This window comes from Oncorhynchus gorbuscha, linkage group LG20 (assembly GCF_021184085.1).
Source record: "Oncorhynchus gorbuscha isolate QuinsamMale2020 ecotype Even-year linkage group LG20, OgorEven_v1.0, whole genome shotgun sequence".
NCBI classification, from domain to species: domain Eukaryota; kingdom Metazoa; phylum Chordata; class Actinopteri; order Salmoniformes; family Salmonidae; genus Oncorhynchus; species Oncorhynchus gorbuscha.
Window position 1 is genome coordinate 33,146,635 of NC_060192.1, and position 14,508 is coordinate 33,161,142.

Sequence of the window (14,508 nt, forward strand, 5' to 3'; positions counted from 1 at the left end):
ACAGTCTTTACAGCAGACACTGTCTTCTGTGAATTATTCATTTATTTCATACAAATCCTAACCTTTTGACCCAATCCACACATCTGTTGTTTGTCATGTAGACTAAGGGGGTGTATCTTTGCTATAAAAGATTTTTGTATCCTTTGTGTCGGGGCTCTCAACGAATCATCTAAGGATGGTTCGTCGACCAGCCATCGTTATTGCAGAGCACTCACATCATCCACTTATGTATGTGGTGTGACATGTTTTCCTTATTAATAAGTGAATAAATATATAGTTGAAGTATAACTGTGATAAGTAGGCAAGTCAGTTAACTAGGCAAGTCAATTAAGAACAAATTCTTATTTACAATGACAGCCAAGGAACAAGTGGGTTAACTGCCTTGTTCAGGGGCAGAACGACAGATTTTTACCTTGTCAGCGCGGGGATTTAATCTAGCAACCTTTACGGTTACTGGCCCAACGCTCTAACTCTAGGCTACCTGCCGCCCCACTTGTCTGTTAGCATGGCTCAGTATTGTAAAGCTTGCTGTCATTTCATGCCCAACCAACCTTGCGGAGAGCTATCCTATAGGTTTTCACTTCATCCCTTACCTACCTACACTACTTACCTACACTGCGCAGTAGCTAGGTTTCCAATCCGATTGGCAACAAACTTTCATGTGAATATTCTCAAATCCGCATGAAGAAAATATGCACATTTTCCCACCAGTGGTGTGTTTCAACCAAACTGACTTAGTGCACACAAAATGTACTTCTTCACTTATGTTTTCATGTACTGAGATAAAAATGTCATTTTCAATGTGTTTCCATCGCATTTTCAACTCTACCGATAGTTTTGTCACAAACTGTTTTATTAAATAGAAATTGTGCTTCCTCCAGTCTTGGCACATGCACACTAGCCAACAGCTCACAGATACAGTGTGGGTAGGCTGTGCGGGTAGGTTAGTCTACATCAGTGCTTCCCAAACGTTTTATTGGCCCGTACCACTTCAAACATTCAACCTCTAGCTGCGTACTCCCTCTAGCACCAGGATCAGCACACTCTCAAGTGTTTTTTTTGTTGCCACACACACACACTATTTTTTGTAATTTTTTAAATATTTTTTTATTTCACCTTTATTTAACCAGGTAGGTTGAGATCAAGTTCTCATTTACAACTACTACCTGGCCAAGATAAAGCAAAGCAGTGTGACAGAAACAACAACACAGAGTTACATGGAATAAACAAGTGTACAGTCAATAACACAATAGAAAAAAAGTCTATATACAGTGTGTGCAAATGGCATGAGGAGGTATGGCAATAAATAGGCCAAAGTCATTACAATTTAGCAGATTAACACTGGAGTGATAGATGAGCAGATGATGAGCGATGGTGTGTAAGTAGTGATACTGGTGTGCAAAAGAGCAGAAAAGTAAACAAAAACAATATGGGGATGAGGTAGGTAGATTGGGTGGGCTGTTTACAGATGGACTATGAACAGCTGCAGCGATCGGTTAGCTGCTCAGATAGCTGATGTTTAAAGTTAGTGAAGGAAATGTAAGTTTCCAACTTCAGCGATTTTTGCAATTCGTTCCAGTCACTGGCAACAGAGGACTGGAAGGAAGGGTGGCCAAAGGAGGTGTTGGCTTTGGGGATGACCAGTGAGATATATCTACTGGAGCGCGTGCTACGGGTGGGTGTTGTTATCGTGACCAGTGAGCTGAGATAAGGCGGAGCCTTAGCTAGCATAGACTTGTAGATGACCTGGAGCCAGTGTGTCTAGTGACGAATATGTAGCCAGGGCCAGCCGACTAGAGCATACAGGTCGTTGTGGTGGGTAGTATAAGGCGCTTTGGTACAAAACGGATGGCACTGTGATAGACTGCATCCAATTTGCTGAGTAGAGTATTGGAAGCTATTTTGTAGATGACATCGCCGAAGTCGAGGATCGGTAGGATAGTCAGTTTTACTAGGGTAAGTTTGGCGGCGTGAGTGAAGGAGGCTTTGTTGCGACATAGAAAGCCGATTTGATTTTGGATTGGAGATGTTTGATATGAGTCTGGAAGGATAGTTTACAGTCTAGCCAGACACCTAGGTATTTGTAGTTGTCCACTTATTCTAGGTCAGAACCGTCCAGAGTAATGATGCTAGTCGGGCGGGCGGGTGCGGGCAGCGAACGATTGAAAAGCATGCATTTGGTTTTGCTAGCGTTTAAGAGCAGTTGGAGGCCACGGAAGGAGTGTTGTATGGCATTGAAGCTCGTTTGGAGGTTAGTTAACACAGTGTCCAGAGAAGGGCCAGATGTATACAGAATGGTGTTGTCTGCGTAGAGGTGGATGAGGTAATCACCTGCAGCAAGAGCGACATCGTTGATATTTTCAGAGAAAAGAGTCGGCATGAGAATTGATTTTACACACCGAACTCTATCTGTAAAGTAGTTGGTGGACCAGGCGAGGCAGTCATTTGAGAAACCAAGGCTATTGAGTCTGCCAATAAGAATACGGTTATGATATCGTTTAGGACCTTGAGCGTGGCTGAGGTGCACCCGTGACCAGCTCGGAAACCGGATTGCACAGCAGAGAAGGTACGGTGGGATTCGAAATGGTTGGTGATCTGTTTATTAACTTGGCTTTCAAAAACTTTAGAAAGGCAGGGCAGGAAAGATATGTCTGTAACAGTTTGGGTCTCGAGTGTCACCCACTTTGAAGAGGGGGATGACTGCGGCATCTTTCCAATCTTTAGGAATCTCGGACGAAATGAGAGAGAGGTTGAACAGACTGGTAAGGGGTTGCAACAATGGCGGCTGATAATTTTAGAAAGAGAGGGTCCAGATTGTCTAGCCCAGCTGATTTGTACGGGTCCAGGTTTTGCACCTCTTTCAGAACATCTGCGATCTGGATTTGGGTGAAGGAGAAGATGGGGAGGCTCGGGCAAGTAGCTGCGAGGGGTGCGGAGCTGTTGGCCGGGTTTGGGGTAGCCAGGAGGAAAGCATGGCCAGCCGTAGAGAAATGCTAATTGCAATTTTCGATTATCATGGATTTATCGGTGGTGGCCGTGTCACCTAGCCTCAGTGCAGTGGGCAGCTGGGAGGAGGTGCTCTTGTTCCCCATGGACTTTACAGTGTCCCAAAACTTTTTGGAGTTAGAGCTACAGGATGCAAATTTCTGTTTGAAAAAGCTAGCCTTTGCTTTCCTGACTGACTGTGTGTATTGGTTCCTGACTTCCCTGAACAGTTGCATATCGCGGGGACTATTCGATGCTATTGCAGTCCGCCACAGGATGTTTTTGTGCTGGTCAAGGGCAGTCAGGTCTGGAATGAACCAAGGGCTATATCTGTTCTTAGTTCTACATTTTTGAAGGGGGCATGCTTATTTAAGATGGTGAGGAAATTACTTTTAAAGAACGACCAGGCAACCTCGACTGACGGGATGAGGTCAATATCCTTCCAGGATACTTGGGCCAGGTCGATTAGAAAGGCCTGCTTGCAGAAGTGTTTTAGGGGGGATTTGACAGTGATGAGGGGTGGTCATTTGACCGCGGACCCATAGCGGATGCATGCAATGAGGCAGTGATCGCTGAGATCCTGATTGAAAACAATAGACGTGTATTTGGAGGGCAAGTTGGTCAGGATAATATCTATAAGGGTGCCCATGTTTACGGATTTAGGGTTGTACCTGGTGGGTTCCTTGATAATTTGTGTGAGATTGAGGGCATCTAGCTTAGATTGTAGGACTGCTGGGGTGTTAAGCATACCCCAGTTTAGGTCACCTAACAGAACTTACTCTGAAGATAGATGGGGGTCAATCAATTCACATATGGTGTCCAGGGCACAGCTGGGAGCTGAGGGGGGTCTATAACAGGCGGCAACAGTGAGAGACTTATATCTGGAGAGATTCATTTTTAAAATTAGAAGCTTGAACTGCAAAAGTAACAAAGCCTACCATCAGTAACACACTACGCCACCAGGGACTCAAATCCTGCAGTGCCAGACGTGTCCCCCTGCTTAAGCCAGTACATGTCCAGGCCCGTCTGAAGTTTGCTAGAGAGCATTTGGATGATCCAGAAGAAGATTGGGAGAATGTCATATGGTCAGATGAAACCAAAATATAACTTTTTGGTAAAAACTCAACTCGTCATGTTTGGAGGACAAAGAATGCTGAGTTGCATCCAAAGAACACTATACCTACTGTGAAGCATGGGGGTGGAAACATCGTGCTTTGGGGCTGTTTTTCTGCGAAGGGACCAGGACGACTGATCCGTGTAAAGGAAAGAATGAATGGGTCCATGTATCGTGAGATTGAGTGAAAACCTCCTTCCATGGGCATTAAAGATTAAACGTGGCTGGGTCTTTCAGCATGACAATGATCCCAAACACACCGCCCGGGCAACGAAGGAGTGGCTTCGTAAGAAGCATTTCCAGGTCCTGGAGTGGACTAGCCAGTCTCCAGATTTCAACCCCATAGAAGGCCTACCTCGTCGCAGCTCATTTGCTTGCACACTTAGAGATAAGTGTTAATGATATAACAACAAACATTGTGAATTTACTGAACATAATGTAATAATGTTTCTGTATGGTTAAAAAGTCTAAACTCATGTCGGCATTCATTATTATTGAATGAGAATGCAGTTCTCATTCTTGTCGGAACTAGAAGCACAAGCATTTCGCTACACTCGCATTAACATCTGCTAACCATGTGTATGTGACAAATAAAATTTGATTTGATTTGATTTGATTTACCCAGTTACACAAATCCACAAGGAGCCAGTAGAAAACATATCTATTTAGCCAGTCAGCCATATCAGCTATGGTTTAAAAAAAACACACATCACGAAAGAGAGACACCACAGCACTACATAAAGAGAGACCTAAGACGACAACATAGCGTGGCAGAAACACATGACAACACAACATGACGACAACATGGTAGCAACACAACATGGCAGCAGCACATAACAGGGTACAAACATTGTTGGGCACAGACAACAGCACAAAGGGCAAGACTGTAGAGACAACAATACATCACGCAAGGCAGCCACAGCTGTCAGTAAGAGTGTCCATGATTGAGTCTTTGAATGAAGAGATTGAGATACAACTGTCCAGTTTGAGTGTTTAATGCAGCTCGTTCCAGTCGCTAGCTGCAGCAAACTGAAAAGTCAAGCGACCCAGGGATGTGTGTGCTTTGGGGACATTCAACAGAATGTGACTGGCATAATAGGTGTGGTATGTGGAGGATTAGGGCTGCAGTCGATATCTCAGATAGGGGGGAGTGAGACCTAAATACGCAACAACCAGTTGGTCTTGCGACGGGTATACAGAGATTTTGTTCAGCAAGAACAGTGACAGGCAGGGAAAGTTTTGGGGAAATAATTTGGTGACATCTTATGGTCTTTATGTGAATTACAGGGGTATAGTTACCCCCTACTACCCTTGGCCTATGTGAATTATTAATAATACAAAATCATGCTGGCAAAAGCCTTACGAGTTGACCATTTAGAAACCTTTTATGGATACTTGGCAAATGCATGGTCAGAATAAGAACTACACCAGACTGTTGTTGATGCAGGGTTCATTATAGCATGGTAAGGGCATATAGCCTACATGTTTTTTTTACACACATCCAAAATAATAACAGGAGCTGTCTAAAATAATGTAATAGCCTAAGTAGATAAAACGGGGATGTCCGCTCACTCATACCATACAGACTAATATTTATTTCAAAGTGATCTCAAGAGCCAAACCCTATTGCTAGTCTTGATTACTTGGCAAATGCATTGGGCAGGACAAAAAAACAGCCTACATTGAGAGGAGAGGTTATGCCTGGTTTAGAGGTTATGGGCACAAAAAGCACATCTCCCTTGTTCCATGTTTATACCCCTTACAAAAAAAGTTAGCAGTTTTGAAACAGCACTTAAGGTGCAGTAACTGCAGTCTACTGTGGTATTTTGGACATAGTAATTTCAGATTACACTGCAAAAATTACTGTAGTAAAAAAAACTATTATCTTGAATGCAGTATTTGCAGCATAGTTCAGAGCGCAATGTTTTTTCACAAGGGTGGGCATAAGACAGTTTTCCTACTTTTCAGCTCAATGCCTTTTTGAACATATGAACTTTCATGTGCCTTAATGACCAAGTCATATCTAATCTGTAAAACTAAATCAAATGTGAAATCAAGAAGTTGTTTAGCAAACACAGAAAATACAAAACCTGCCCATGATTGGTTGAGATAGTGAGGGGGCTGGGACTTTCACTGAGAAAGAGAGTCCACTCAATGCTTATTTTTCACATGGCACGTCCTGTTCTCTGCTACCTCGGACATTTGAAAGATAAATCATTAGATTTAATCATATTTTTCTTCATGGACAACATCCGAAGTGTACCTACAGCTTTCAATAACAGTGTTGTTCTGAATACAGCTGCTGGTATCGATACAGCTTGTGTGTCTACTGTACTGTTGGAAAACGCAGTCTGCTTGAAGCCGAGTGGGAATGATTATTTAGAAAAGGTTTCAGTCTGCCATGAATCATCATCATAATCCAGACACTGCAGGTAAACTTGCTACTTACGTTATTGCCTCAACTGTATCAAAACTTAGTGTTCATTGTTAGCTATTAGTTAGTTAGGTAACGTTAATCAGGTAACAGGTAAGTTATTGCCAGCTAGCTACAGTGGCTGAGCTGGCCAGTTACATTGTGCTGTTAATGTTGATTGCTGATGTGCTAAATCATGCATGACATGATGATAATCTTTACCGAGAGACTGAAAAACAGCTTCTATCTCAAGGCCATCAGACTGTTAAATAGCCATCACTAGCACATAGAGGCTGCTGCCTATATACATAAAAGTGAAATCACTGGCCACTTTAATAAATGGAACACAAGTCACTTTGATAATGTCTATATATCTTGCATTACTCATCTCATATGTATGTACTGTATCCTATATTATTCTATCTTGTTCTATGTCGCTCTGACATTGCTTGTCCATGTATTTTTATATTCTTAATTCCATTCCTTTACTAGATGTGTGTATTGGGTATATGTTGTGTAATTGTTAGATATTACTTGTTAGATATTACTGCACTGTCGGAGCCAGAAGCACAAGCATTTTGCTACACCCGCAATAACATCTTCTACAATACACTTTGATTTGATTTGAAATAGCCACTGTGCTGTGAATGCTAATTGATTAGTGAGCTAATCAAACCCAATGTTAAGTGATAGGGACACATGCTAAGCTAACTAGCCACAATGAAATGATAGTTAAATACAGTGAGGGAAAAAAGTATTTGATCCCCTGCTGATTTTGTACGTTTGCCCACTGACAAAGAAATGATCAGTCTATAATTTTAATGGTGGATTTATTTGAACAGTGAGAGACAGAATAACAACAACAACAACAAAAACGCATGTCAAAAATGTTATAAACTGATTTGCATTATAATGAGGGAAATAAGTATTTGACCCCCTCTCAATCAGAAATATTTCTGGCTCCCAGGTGTCTTTTATACAGGTAACGAGCTGAGATTTTGGAGCACACTCTTAAAGGGAGTGCTCCTAATCTTAGCTTGTTACCTGTATAAAAGACACCTGTCCACAGAAGCAATCAATCAGATTCCAAACTCTCCACCATGGCCAAGACCAAAGAGTTCTCCAAGGATGTCAGGGACAAGATTGTAGACCTACACAAGGCTGGAATGGGCTACAAGACCATCGCCAAGCAGCTTGGTGAGAAGGTGACAACAGTTGGTGCGATTATTCGCAAATGGAAGAAACAAAATAACTGTCAATCTCCCTCGGCCTGGGGCTCCATGCAAGATGTCACCTCGTGGAGTTGCAATGATCATGAGAACGGTGAGGAATCAGCCCAGAACTACACAGGAGGATCTTTTCAATGATCTCAAGGCAGCTGGGACCATAGTCACCAAGAAAACAATTGGTAACACACTACGCCGTGAAGGACTGAAATCCTGCAGCGCCCACAAGGTCCCCCTGCTCAAGAAAGCACATATACATGCCTGTCTGAAGTTTGCTAATGAACATCTGAATGATTCAGAGGACAACTGGGTGAAAGTGTTGTGGTCAGATGAGACCAAAATAGAGCTCTTTGGCATCAACTCAACTCGCCATGTTTGGAGGAGGAGGAATGCTGCCTATGACCCCAAGAACACCATCCCCACTGTCAAACATGGAGGTGGAAACATTATGCTTTGGGGATGTTTTTCTGCTAAGGGGACAGAACAACTTCATCGCATCAAAGGGACGATGGACGGGGCAATGTACCGTCAAATCTTGGGTGAGAACCTCCTTCCCTCAGCCAGGGCATTGAAAATGTGTCGTGGATGGGTATTCCAGCATGACAATGACCCAGAACACACGGCTAATGCAACAAAGGAGTGGCTCAAGAAGAAGCACATTAAGTTCCTGGAGTGGCCTACCCAGTCTCCAGAGCTTAATCCCATAGAACATCTGTGGAGTGAGCTGAAGGTTCGAGTTGCCAAACGTCAGCCTCGAAACCTTAATGACTTGGAGAAGATCTGCAAAGAGGAGTGAGACAAAATCCCTCCTGAGATGTGTGCGAACCTGGTGGCCAGCTACAAGAAACGTCTAACCTCTGTGATTACCAACAAGGGTTTTGCCAGGGGTCAAATATTAATTTCCCTCATTAAAATGCAAATCAATTTATAACATTTTTGACATGCGTTTTTCTGGATTTTTGTTGTTATTCTGTTCAAATAAACCTACCATTCAAATTATAGACGGATCATTTCTTTGTCAGTGGGCAAACGTACAAAATCAGCAGGGGATCAAATACTTTTTTCCCTCACTATAGCGATCTACATTGAACAAAAATATAAACACAACATGCAAACAATTTCAGCGATTTTACTGAGTTACAGTTCATACAAGGAAGTCAGTCAATTAAAATCAATGCTTTAGGCCCTAATCTATGGCTTTCGTATGACTGTGAGTACAGATATGCATTTGTTGGTCACAGATACCTTTAAAGGAAATGTAGGGTCGTGGATCAGAAAACCAGTCAGTATCTGGTGTGACCACTATTTCCCTGGTGCAGCGAGACACATCTCCTTCCTTCAGGACCATGCCTCAGGAGTAGCTGGCATGATGACTCCTTGCTGTCCCCAGTCCACCTGGTCATGCTGCTGCTCCAGTTTCAACTGTTCTGCCTGTGATTATTATTATTTGACCATGCTAGTCATTTATGAACATTTGAACATCTTGGCCATGTTCTGTTATAATCTCCACCCGGCACAGCCAGAAGAGGACTGGCCACCCCTAATAGCCTGGTTCCTCTCTAGGTTTCTTCCTAGGTTTTGGCCTTTGTAGGGAGTTTTTCCTAGCCACTGTGCTTCTACACCTGCATTGCTTGCTGTTTGGGGTTTTAGGCTGGGTTTCTGTACAGCACTTTGAGATGTCAGCTGATGTACGAAGGGCTATATAAATACATTTGATTTGGCCGGCCGGGATGTCCTTGTCCCATCTCTCTCTAGTGACTCCATGTGACAGGCCTGGCACATGCACGCTGACTTCGGTCACCAACTGTACAGTGTTTCCACACAGTAATGTATTTATTTAAATTGACTGATTTCCTCATATGAACTGTAACTCAGTAAAATCTGTGAAATTGCTGCATGTTGGGTTTATATTTTTGTTCAGTATATGGACATTGGACATTACATGTCCTGCTTCAAAGTGCAGGACAGAAATAGGCTCTCAGGCTAGATTCATTTGTTCATACCTACCTCGTAGGTTGGCTCTGTACCGATACTCCTTGTATGTAGTCTGGCTATTGTTATTATTATTAGTTTTTACTCATTGTAGGGAAAGTGCTCTTGAGTAAGCATTTTACGGTAAAGTCTACAGCTGTTGTTTTCAGTGCCTGTGACATAAAATCGGATTTGATCCTGACCTGAACCAAAGTCACAACGGATCTAATTTGATAGACCTAAGCCTGTGTGTTTGTGTGTTTTAAGTTTTTCCTTATTGTAGGCTGCCACCTTTAGTGGTCTTTTACTCTTGAAATATTTTATTTTTTATTTATATACCTCACTGCTTTAGCGCATGGCCAGAGTCACGTGTTCTCATGGGAATTATTTAAGAGATCCGTTGCTTAAGAGCGTGTGAACGAGGCTAAATGGGCATAAAACACTAGCTGGTCAATGTGAAAGGTTATCTTTATTATACAACAATAGGCAATTTAATACTGCTAATGGTTTGCCAAATGGGGGAACTTGGTGAGATAACGTTCAGAGAATCCATTTAGGCAGTTTCGTAAAAATATAACTTTTCTAAATATGTTTCCCAATGATTAATGTAGAGCAAGTGTGAAAATCGCAGCAAAATGTTTAAATGTCCGTTTCTCCTAAATGGCATTATACTTGTATCAATTTTAAAAGCAGCATTACCTTCCCATGTTTCTTCAATTACAAGGTATGATAAACCATTTAGAAGTCTGTACTTTTATCCATAAAATAAATAAATAAAAATCTAATTTTGGGACATAAACCCGAAAAAAAGATGGTGGGTCACATGTAAGACAGGTAAATTACCAATCAAGGTGCTAAAATAGAGAACTTGCTTTAACAGATTGAATAAGCAAACGACCGTGGGATTGACAATTGCACTGGTTTAACGCCAGCGAAAAATGGAACCCAGTGGGTAAAAGCAGGTGAGCTGGTTCTACTCTTTTTGGCAGTATTCTGGTGTTTTGTGGTAAACTTAGAGGGTCAAGCGTAGCATGGCAACCCTGTTACCTATACATAGATAGACAGGCTAGAAATGCTTTTTGTGATGCATTTGAATTTATGGTTTATTTTAAGATTAAATCGCTACTTTATTTGGCACTTAATAAGTGACTGTTGTGGGGGTTGTAGAGCAAAATCACCGACATGTACATGAGTCATCTTTTAATATGTTCTATGTCAAACCGTTCGGACATTAGACATTTTCGTGGGAGGACACCTTTTCTGGATGTATCATGTTCTGACAAACACCACTTTAGCTCCGCCACCATTGTGTTGAATTTAAACTCCGCCAATGCAAGAAAACATATACCTTTAGCTTTAAATGGGGAATTTTAATTATGTTAATTTGATTTCCATAGGGCCCGCGAAAATTGACTCGAGGGTTAAGGGGGCTGATTTGAATTTCCTGATTTGGCCTAGCTTTTAGTCTTGATCATTGATCATTAAACCTCTAGTGACTCCCCATCCCGCATGAGGGAGCGTAATCATCGACTGACACTAATTAGCATAACGCAACGGACATAAATATTCCTAGAAAATATTCCTATTCATGAAAATCAAAATATAGAAGTAAAATATATTGAGACACAGCTTAGCCTTTGTAAAACACCCTGTCATCTCAGATTTTCAAAATATGCTTTACAGCCAAAGCTAGACAAGCATTTGTGTAAATTTATCGATAGCCTAGCATAGCATTTTGTCCAGCTAGCAGAAGGTAACTTGGTCACGGAAATCAGAAAAGCAATCAAATTAAATCGTTTACCTTTGATGAGCTTCTGATGTTTTCACTCATGAGACTCCCACAGTTAGATAGCCAATGTTCCTTTTTTCCCAAAAATATTATTTTTGTAGGCGAAATAGCTCCGTTTGTTCTTCACGTTTGGCTGAGAAATCGGCCAGAAATCGCAGTCACGAAACGCCGAAAAATATTCCAAATAGCTCCATAATATCAACAGAAACATGGCAAATGTTGTTTATAATCAATCCTCAAGGTGTTTTGGTGGCTTCTTAGTAGGATAGAGAGAAACAATGGCCGCATTTGTCCTTTACGCACCAAACACTCAGAGCTTCAGCTGACCACTGACTCAATGTTGACGTTCAGGCTCATTTTTCTAAATAAAAGCCTGAAACTATGTATTGTGACACTAGACACGTTAGGGAAGCCATAGAAAAGGAATCTGGTTGATATCTCATTCACTGCTCAATAGGGACACATAGGAACGCAGAGCCTTCTAAATAAGAGTCCCTTCCTGTTTGGATTTTTCTCAGGCTTTCGCCTGCAACATCAGTTCTGTTATACTCACAGACAATATTTTTACAGTTTTGAGTGTTTTCTATCCTAAGCTGTCAATTATATGCATATTCTAGCATCTTGTCCTGACAAAATATCCCGTTTACTACGGGAACATTATTTTTCCAAAAATGAAAATACTGCCCCCTAGTTACAAAAGGTTAAGAAATTAAGCGGCCATGACTGAAACTAGACAAGAGTTGTCTTGGAGGTGGTCTGTACGTGGCAAGCGTTTGTACATTCACTCTGCCAAAACCATACACCGTTATAGCCGCTCACCCATCTAGATAACTGAGAAACAGTCTAACCAGGTCTCGAAGTCGCCAAGGCCAACTTCTTTCTACAATTCGCTTCAGCCGGCTAGTGTGCGAACAGGGCAAAGTTGGTTTGACATTGGATAGCTTATCTCTGGGGCTAGTTACGGGATCGTCAATAAATGACAATGTAAATGTGACTATTTTTTGGTTGTCTCATTAAATGCTTTCAATATTTATATGAATTTCTACAATTTGTAGTTTGTAAGGAGTTAAGTCAATTTGAAATATGGAGCTATTGACATTTAAAAGATATTGTATTAAGTATATTGTGTAATTTACTGATGGCCCCCTAACCAGCCCTGTAGAGATATCGAATGTCAAACCATATTGACCATTACTTGAGCGCTGTGGGCTTGTGGGCAGGGTTGAAATAAACCCAAACAGAGGAACACTGCTAAAATCCGTGACGTACATTTTTTTTCTTATCTCACAAATCTTCATTTTGGACGAGACTTTATGACCCAAATTATCCTATTTACACTTTGTAGTAAATTCTAACACTATAATAAATGTTTCTGACTCATGTCACAGGCCGGTTTCAAAACGAGAACTTGTTTTTTAGGGGCAGTCGCTCTTTAACCTCATGTTTTTTATGAAGCTGAACAAGTGCTCTTTATGACAAATGTTAAAATTAAAATGATGTGAAATCAAGTTATATATCCAGTACAAGTCAAAAGTTTGGACAAAATCTCATTCAAGGTTTAAATTTTTTTTTTTATACAATGTTCTACATTGTATAATCATGAAGACATCAAAACTATGAAATGACACATATGGAATCATGTAGTAACCAAAAAAGTGTTACAACAAATCAAAATATTTTATATTTCAGATTCTTCAAAGTAGCCACCTTTTGCCTTGATGACAGCTTTGCACACACTTGGTATTCTTCAACCAGCTTCATGAGGTAGTCAACTGGAATGCATTTCAATTAACAGGTGTGCCTTGTTAAGTTAATTTCTGGAATTTATTTCCTTCTTAATGCATTTTAGCCAATCAGTTGTGTTGTGACAAGGTATGGGTTGGGGGTATACAGAAGATAGCCCTATTTGGTAAAAGTCCATATTATGGCAAGAACAGCTCAAATAAGCAAAGGGAAATGACAGTCCATTATTTTAAGACACAAAGGTCAGTCAATCCGCAAAATGTCAAGAACTTTGAAAGTGCATTCGGAAAAACCATAAAGCGCTCTGATGAAACTGGCTCTCATGAGGACCGCCACAGGAAAGGAAGCCCCAGATTTACCTCTCCTGCACAGGATAAGTTCATTATAGTTACCAGCCTCAGAAATTGCAGCCCAAATAAATTCAGACATCTCAGCATCAACTGTTCAAGAGGAGACTGTGTGAATCAAGCCTTCATGGTAAAATTGCTACAAAGAAACCATTACTAAGGGACACCAATAAGAAGACTTGCTTGGGTCAAGAAACACAAGCAATGGACATTAGACTGGTGGAAATCTGTCCTTTGGACTGATAAATCAACATTTTAGATTTTTAGTTCCAACCTCTGTGTCTTTGTGAGATGCAGAGTAGGTGAACGGATGATCTCTGCATGTGTGGTTCCCACCATGAAGCATGGAGGAGGAGGTGTGGGGGTGCTTTGCTGGTGACACTGTCAGGGATTTATTTAGAATTCAAGGCATGCTTAACCAGCATGGCTCCCACATCATTCTGCAGCGCTACGCCATCCCATCTGGTTTGATCTTAGTCCCACTATCATTTGTTTTTCAACAGGAAAATGACCCAACACACATCCAGGCTGTGTAAGGGCTATTTGACCAAGAAGAAGAGTGACCGAGTGCTGCATCAGAGGACCTGGCCTGTACAATCACCCGACCTCAACCCAATTGGGTGGTTTGGAATGAGTTGGACTGCAGGGTGATGTAAAAGCAGCCAAGTGCTCAGCATATGTGGGAACTCCTTCAAGACTGTTGGAAAAGCATTCCAGGTGAAGCTGGTTGAGAGAATGCCAAGAGAGTGAAAAGCTGTCATCAAGACAAAGGGTGGCTACTTTGAAGAATCTAAAATATTTTGATTTGTTTAACACTTTTTTTGTAGTTACTACATGACTCCTTGTGTTCTTTATTCTACAATGTAGAAAATAGTAAAAATAAAGAAAAACCCTTGAATGAGTAGGTTTGTCCAAACATT